The sequence below is a fragment of the Castor canadensis genome, chromosome 1 (genome assembly GCF_047511655.1).
Source record: "Castor canadensis chromosome 1, mCasCan1.hap1v2, whole genome shotgun sequence".
Classification (NCBI taxonomy): domain Eukaryota; kingdom Metazoa; phylum Chordata; class Mammalia; order Rodentia; family Castoridae; genus Castor; species Castor canadensis.
In genome coordinates, this window is record NC_133386.1 from 85846326 (window position 1) to 85853689 (window position 7364).

Below are 7364 nucleotides of genomic sequence, written 5' to 3' on the forward strand. Positions count from 1 at the left end.
AAGAAATCATGCCTAAATTATTAACTGCTAAATATGTCTTTTTTTAATAGTAGTGGGATTTGAACTCAGGGCCTCACACTTGCTAGGCAGGCTAGGTTGAGCCACTCCACCAGCCCCATAAATACTCTTTCTTCAGATTTACAGAACCCAGAACATAATCAGGTGACCTTCAGCTAACATCAGAATGTGTAACACTCCTCCATATTCCTTAATCCTATGCATCATCCTAACAACTAAACATTGCTAGGATGTTTAGCTTGCAGAAAGTGTGTACATTTACACAAGCCTCTTGAGGTCAAGGACCATTGCAGTGTTCTGGCCAGAGGGAAAAAAGAAGTACACACTAGTTGAGAAGACTCCGCTCAGCACCTAGCCTTCCTCCACATTCCCACCTGCGACTTCTTTCCCTCCCTGTGAAAGTCCTTTCCTGTACCTGAGTTCCCCAAGATGGAACTTTGAGGATGACAGCTCCTCCATCTCCTCAGGGCCAGCCCTTGAATAAACCTAATTTCTTTCCCATAAACTCTTGTTTCCTGAGTTCTGGCTTTCCAGTAGTGGGGAGCCATTCCTGGGCCAAATAACACATCCACCTTTATAGAAATCCATATTAGAGGAGAACCCTCTGGGTTTAGAATGCCTTGATTACTTTTTAGAACATTTAAACCATTTCTAAGTATACAGTTTAGTGACAAGTGCATTTACATTGTTGTGCAAATACCACCACTGTACATCTCCTGAACTCATCTTGCAGAACTGAAACCATTAAGCAATTCTACCTCCTCCCAGTCTCTGACAATCCCCACTTTACTTTCCATCTGTGATATTGACTGCTCTAAGTCCCTTCACTCAGTGGAGTCATACAGTATTTGTCTTTTTATAACTGGCCAGAAGTACCATCTTCCAGTAATTTACCAAAGTAACAAACACAAAGGGAATGAAGAGAGGTACCCATTATATGTTCATTAGGCCTTGTGGAAAGCATGGATTTTTTCCTTTGGTCACATATGCAAGTCTGTAAGAAGGGAATGAATGAGTACTGTTTGTAAAGGAAGCTCCACAGCCACTGTGCTGGTGCACACCTATAATCGCAGCTACTTGGAAGGAGGAGGCAGGAGCATCCCAAGTTTAAGGCCAGCCCTTGCAACGTTATTGGGGCCCTATCTCAAAAATAAAATACAAACAAAAGAGCTGGGAGTATAATGCAACTGGTAGAACTCTTGCCTGGCATGCTTGAGGCCTGTTCAATCTACAAAAAAAAAAAAAAAAAACAGGTGGGGGGAGGGAATGTCTCACAAATGCTACCATAGCAAAACTTGGAAGAGTCTACAATGTCACCCAAGAGAATTAATGTCAGTATTGAGCATATTAAGTGCTCTAAGAGCTGAGATAGCTTTCTGAAATGCATAAAGGGAAACGATGAGAAAAAGAAGGAAACCAACAGGAGAGGTGCCTGGGTTCAACTAACACAGCAGACTGCTCTACCCAAAAAAGCATGCTTTGCAACAAGCATTGAACAGGAGCCTGGTTTGCTGGAAGCAATTCCCTATGAACTCAGCATAATAAGTATAAAAAAAAATTAAAAGACCTCAGGACTGTTATTTAAAAAAAATTCATGTCACATATGTAAGCATTTTCTTCCTCTTAGGGCTAAATGTTCCATTGTATGCTGATGTCACACTGTGTTTAAACCTTAATCTGTCAGTGGACAAAAATGCCAAACACTTTTTTACTTTCCCGTTACTTTTCTTTCCTTTTCCCCCCTTTTTTCTGCTCCCCTTGCTCTTTCCAGGTGTTCCTGTAGCAGGGAGAATGACCAGAAGAGAAACTGACAGAACGGTATTCTGACAAAGTAGCAAGGAGGAAGGGATGGCATAGCAGAGAGATAAAACTTAAAAATCCAAGACATAGTCAGGCACCAGTGACTCATATCTGTATTCCTAGCTACTCAGGAGGCAGAGATCAGGAGGATCGCAGTTTGAAGCCAGCCCAGGCAAATAATTCATGAGACCCTATCTCAAAAAACTTTCACAAAAATAGGACTGGTGGAGTGGCTCAAGGTGAAGGCCCTGAGTTCAAGCCCCAGTACTGCAAAAAAAAAAAAAAAAAATCTAAAACGTGAAGAAGGTCACATAGCACTGAGGGTGAAGTAACCAACAGAGTACATGTAATCATATATGGGCTAAACCCTACCTTTTGCCACTGTAACCTGCTTGCAAGGATATATAAAGTGAGACCCCTGTGTTCTCAGGGCTCAGCCTTTGGACATGAGTCCACTGAGTCTGTGCCGGCACAATAAAGTGTTACTTGCTTGCCTCAGAGTCCCATGTCTCTGTACAAGTTTCCTATAACATTCCCACAATGGGAGCCCCATGGATCAAGCCCCTCTGAAGGTGTCCTGTTGACCAAAGTGACCCCCTTGATGATTTTAAAAGGGAACAGCATGAGTGCTTTACAGAGATGAGCAGTTAGGCTATCCAGAAGGTGGCAGGGCCAAGATGCCATATACCAGTACAGCCCACAACGTCCCCCCTCACTTCTCTTCTTCCCTGCCCTTCCCAGAATGGATGAATACCACCAAAACTCTGACCCCTGGCCAGCCCACCTTCCCCTGACATCCACTCCAAACTCCCAGCCTAGAGGGTTGCACCTGTGGGGGAGGGGCAGGGAGAGAAAGTGACAGAGCAGAAAGATGGTCAGCACCTGCTTGCTCAATTGTTCTTCTTGCTGCCCCCTGGGCTGGGCTGTGGTGGGCATTGGTGTTGCTAGATGGTTTCTCCTTGAACCTGTGTACCTTCCAGGATCCCTTACCAGCTACTGGGGGTAGGGTATGAGGCAAACATGCTGGGAAAATGTGGTGTCATCTGACTCCATCAGGCCTCCTTTTCAAGTTAGTCCCTTTCCACTGAAACTCCCCTTCCGTACTTCCAGTCCTGCCCTTCACCTCATTAAAATACAGAAAAAGAAAACATGCCCAGTTCCCCCAACACTGGCTCTGCCATCTGATTACTGTTTAAAATTTCCCTGAGATCAGTTTTTTGGACATATCCTTCTCTACTATAGAAAACAGGTTTTTAACACCCCAGAGTAATGAGACCTGGTTTGAAATGGGATGCCAGAGAGGTATATTTTTCTTTTGTAAAATGGAAGCAGGACTGTTGAGTAGTCAAGCTTGCCCTCAAGCTGATCAGTTTCATGGAAGAGTAAAATGAAAGTTGAAGTGTGGAAATCAATTTCCTTAGAACTGTAGAGCACTTGGGTAGTCTTCCAAACCTATGCTTAGGCGTGTGCTTACCTTGTTCTGAAGACCTCTGCTCTGTTTTCTTCAAGGGTTCCAGATGCTTGTTGTGGAATCCTATTCATGACTTTACAGCCAGTTTAATGCTCTCTTTCCTCAGTTCCTAAAATCACCAAGAAAATTATTTTGGGGGGCAGTACTGTGGTTTGAACTCAGGACCTCACACTTGCTAGACAGGCATTCTTCCACTTGAGCCACTCCACCAGCCCTTTTTTGTGTTGGGTATTTTTGAGATAGTGTCTCTCGAAGTATTTGCAGGTGGTTGGCTTCAAACTGAGATGCTCCTGATCTCTGGCTCCTGAGTAGCTAGGATTTCCATTAGTATTTGCTTAATAAAAAATGTACATGCAACATTCCACTGGGCCAGATCAAATACTTCTGCTGGCCTATCAGAGGAGGAAAACTCATTCCTTGCTCAATCTTGCTGCAGCAATCAGTGTCCAAATCACAGTGGGAAAGTCTTTTTTTTTTATTTTTCAGTACTTTGGATCAAACCCAGGACCTTGCACATACTAAGTAAGCAGTCTACCTCTGAGCTACCTCTTGGGATTGCAGGAGTACACCACCATACCCTGCTTAGTTGAATTCTAGTGCAGAACTTGAACTTTATCTAGTAGGAAACCCCAAGAAATTTGTTTCTAGATATATATCTATTTGATTTTACATAATATTCTTTTTTTCTTTGGTGCTGGGGATTAAATCGGGGATTCATGCTTGCTAAGCATTTACCTTAACACTAAGCAACACCCGCATCCTTTTTCTTTTCTTCCTGTCTTTTTTTTTTTTTTTTTGTGGTACTATAGTTTGAAACCAGACCCTTGCTTATGCTAGGCAAGCACTCTATCACTGAGCTACATCTCCCGCCTTTTTAAAATTTATTTTGTATTTTGAGACGGGGTCTCACAAAGTTTCCCAAGCTGACCTTGAACTTGCAATCCTCCGGCTTCAGTCTCCCAAGACTAGCCTGGGCAAGGACCTATCCCACACAAACAGCAACAACCAAAAAAAAAAAAAAAATCCAAGTATCAACTTGAAGACCCTGCACTGAATAACAGGTAAGGTCAGCATAAAGAAGAGTTTTGTCTACATTTACAACACAAATTCAATTCATCACTATGCCTAAACACTCTGTCACTGGGTCTGCAAGTTCTGTTTCTGTTGAAAAGAGAAGGGTCTCACTTAAATGTACACCACATGAAGTGATTAATGGATAGCTCTCAAATAAAGAATGTAGACATGGGCTGGGGGTGTGTTTCAGGAGTAGAGCTCTGCCCTAGCATGAATGAAGCTCTCAGTTTGATGCATAGCACTGCAGTTGAAAAAAAAAAAAAAGGTCTGTGGTTCTCTAATTAATGAACTTATTGAGTTAAAATATTTAAGATAGCTTCAAAAAATTAAAATACCTAGGCATAAATTTAACAAAGGAGGTGACCGACCTATAGGAAGAACACCACAAGTCGCTGAAGAAAGAAATCAGTGAAGACATAGAAGATGGAAGGACATCCCATGCTCATGCATCGACAAAATCAGTATTGTGAAAATGAATATACTGCTGAAAGCAGTCTATATGTTCAATGCAATCCCTGCCAAAATTCCAATGTCATTCTTCACAAAGACAGTAAAGTCAATCCTAAAGTTCATATGGAAGCACAAAAGACCTTTAGTAGCCAAAGCAATCCTGAGCCAAAAGAGCAATGCTGGAGGTATCACAATCCCTGACTTCAAACTATACTACAGAGCTATAGTAATAAAAACAGCATGGTACTGACACAAAAACAGGCATGAAGACCAGTGGAATAGAAGACCCTGACACAAACCCACACAGCTACAGCCATTTGATTTTCAACAAAGGAGCCCAAAATATGTGCTAGAGAAAAAATAGCCTCAACACAGTGTTGGAAAAAATGAAAAAGAATGAAGCTAGATTCACAATAGCTAAGCTATGTGTCCCACAATTGATGAATGGATTAAGAAAACTCCACATACAATGGAGTTTTATTCATCCATTGAGAAGAATAAAATTGTGTTGTTTGCAGGTAGGTGGATGGAACTGGAGAACATCATGTTAAGTGAAGGTCACGTTTTTCCTCATATGTGGAAGAAGATCCATAAGTTAAATGTACACGTGAGCAAATATATATAAAAGATTATTTATGTGTATGTGTATGTGCATGTATGTGTGTGTGTGTGTGTGTGTGTGTTTGTGTGTTGAGAGACCAAGATTGTGTTAGTGGATCTGCTTGAGGGGACTATGGAAGACCAGAAAGAGAATGTCAAAGAATGAAAAATATTGAAACAACCCATCTATATGTTAATATAATGAAATGCACTGCAAGCTGTTGAATAATAGGGGAGCAGGGCGATAGAGAAAGAGTACATGATGTCAAGGTGAAACCCTCTTCAATATCAATATAGACTTAAAAAAAAAAAAAAGATGAACCATTAGGTAAAAAGGTCTTTTCCAGGGGTGGTACCAGTGGGACAGGGAGGGCATAAGGGTGAATGAGAGTGAATATGGTGGATGAATTTTATATTCACATATGAAAATAGAATAATGGAGCCTGTTGAAATTGTTCTAAGAAGGGGGGAGGAGGCAGAATGGAGGTGGTAAATTTAAGATGTATTGTAAGCAAATATGTAAATACCACAATGTATCCCCCCTGTATAACAGTTTATGCTAATAAAATATTTAAGAAATAGTATATTTCAGGAATAAAGGCATGGCACAAGTGGTACAGCTCCTGCCTAGCATGTGCAAAGACTTGAGTTCAAACCCCAACATCACCAAAAAAGAAGAAAGAAATAGTGTATTTCAGCTTTTTGTGGTGGCACATGTCTATAAACCCAGCACTCAGGAGGCTGAGGCAGGAGTATCTCAAGTTGGAGCCTAGTCTACACAGTCCCCAGCCAGCTTGGGTTACATAGCTAGACTCTTCAAAAAAAAAAAAAAAATCCTGGCAGGCTTGATGGCACACACTACTTGAGGCAGAGATAGAAGAATCAAAAGTCAGAGAACAGCCCAGCTAAAAGTTAGCAAGACACTATCTCAAAAATAAGCTGGGCATGGTGGTGAACGTATGCAATCCCAGCTACTACAGAGGCAGCAGTAGGAGGATGGCTGTCTGAGGTAAGCCTAGTCAAAAGCACAAAACCCTATCTGAAAAACAAACTAAAAGCAGAAAGACTGGGGGCCCAAATTGCTTCAGCTATTGTCCTGATTCAATCTCCAGTACCAAAAAAGGGGGAAAATCCATTGTTGGATGAAGTGTGGGAAAATAATCTCATAAACTGTTAGTGAAAGATGAGACAGTTTTTGGAAAGTATTGTAGCAGTTTATTAGAAACTGAAACACTGAGAAGCTTCTTAACTCAGGACTTAAAGAGTACCACAAATTGGGATGGCAGAGTGGCTCAAGTGTTAAAGCACCTGCCTAGCAAGCGTGAAGTCCCGAGTTCAAACCCCAGTGCTGACAAAAAGGGAAAAAAATTATATATATATTTAAAGATATATGTACAATAAAATAAAAATAATCTACCCATTAATTTGAATTGATTAAATAAATCAAGGTTCCATACACAATTGCATGCTATATAACACTGAAAAGTAAAATACATACAACATACATATACGCTGGCACGGGAGAACATCATGAGATACTAAGTGGAAAGAAGAAAAATGTGGAACAGCATAATATACAATAGCAGCATTACTATATGTGTATGTGTGGTTACGAGTTCTTTAACTCTCCTACAAGCAACATTTATTTATTTGCGGTACTGGCGTTTGAACTCAGGGCCGACAACCTTGAGCCACTCCACCAGCCCTTTTTGAAAAGGGTTTTTCCAGGCAGTCACGCGAACTATTTGCACAGGCTGGCTTCGAACCTCCTGAGTAGCTGGGATTACAGACGTGAGCACCAGCATTGCTCAAGCAATGCTTATTATTAATAAAATAGAAATTACGTATCTAAAAATCTTAATAACCACAATAAAACTGCCACTTAGCTCGCTTCATTATGCGGCCATGACGCCCCGCAGGACAGGGAAAGGATACCCTGCGCCGTTGGGCG

At 41.3% G+C, this 7364-nt stretch overlaps 1 protein-coding gene across 6 annotated transcripts in view; it reads right to left on the reverse strand.

Annotated features, from left to right (window-relative positions):
- Nucleotides 1–7290, reverse strand: part of Cgas (cyclic GMP-AMP synthase) — a 70607-nt gene extending 63317 nt beyond the window's left edge. For 2 of the 6 annotated variants that reach the window (XM_074079214.1, XM_074079169.1), the window contains exon 1: nucleotides 3293–7290. The gene's annotated coding sequence lies outside the window, so the exon portion shown is untranslated. The remainder of the gene's footprint in view (nucleotides 1–3292) is intronic. The other 4 variants (XM_074079208.1, XM_074079201.1, XM_074079190.1 and 1 more) reach the window with 4 other exon arrangements.
- Nucleotides 7291–7364: the final 74 nt, after the last annotated feature.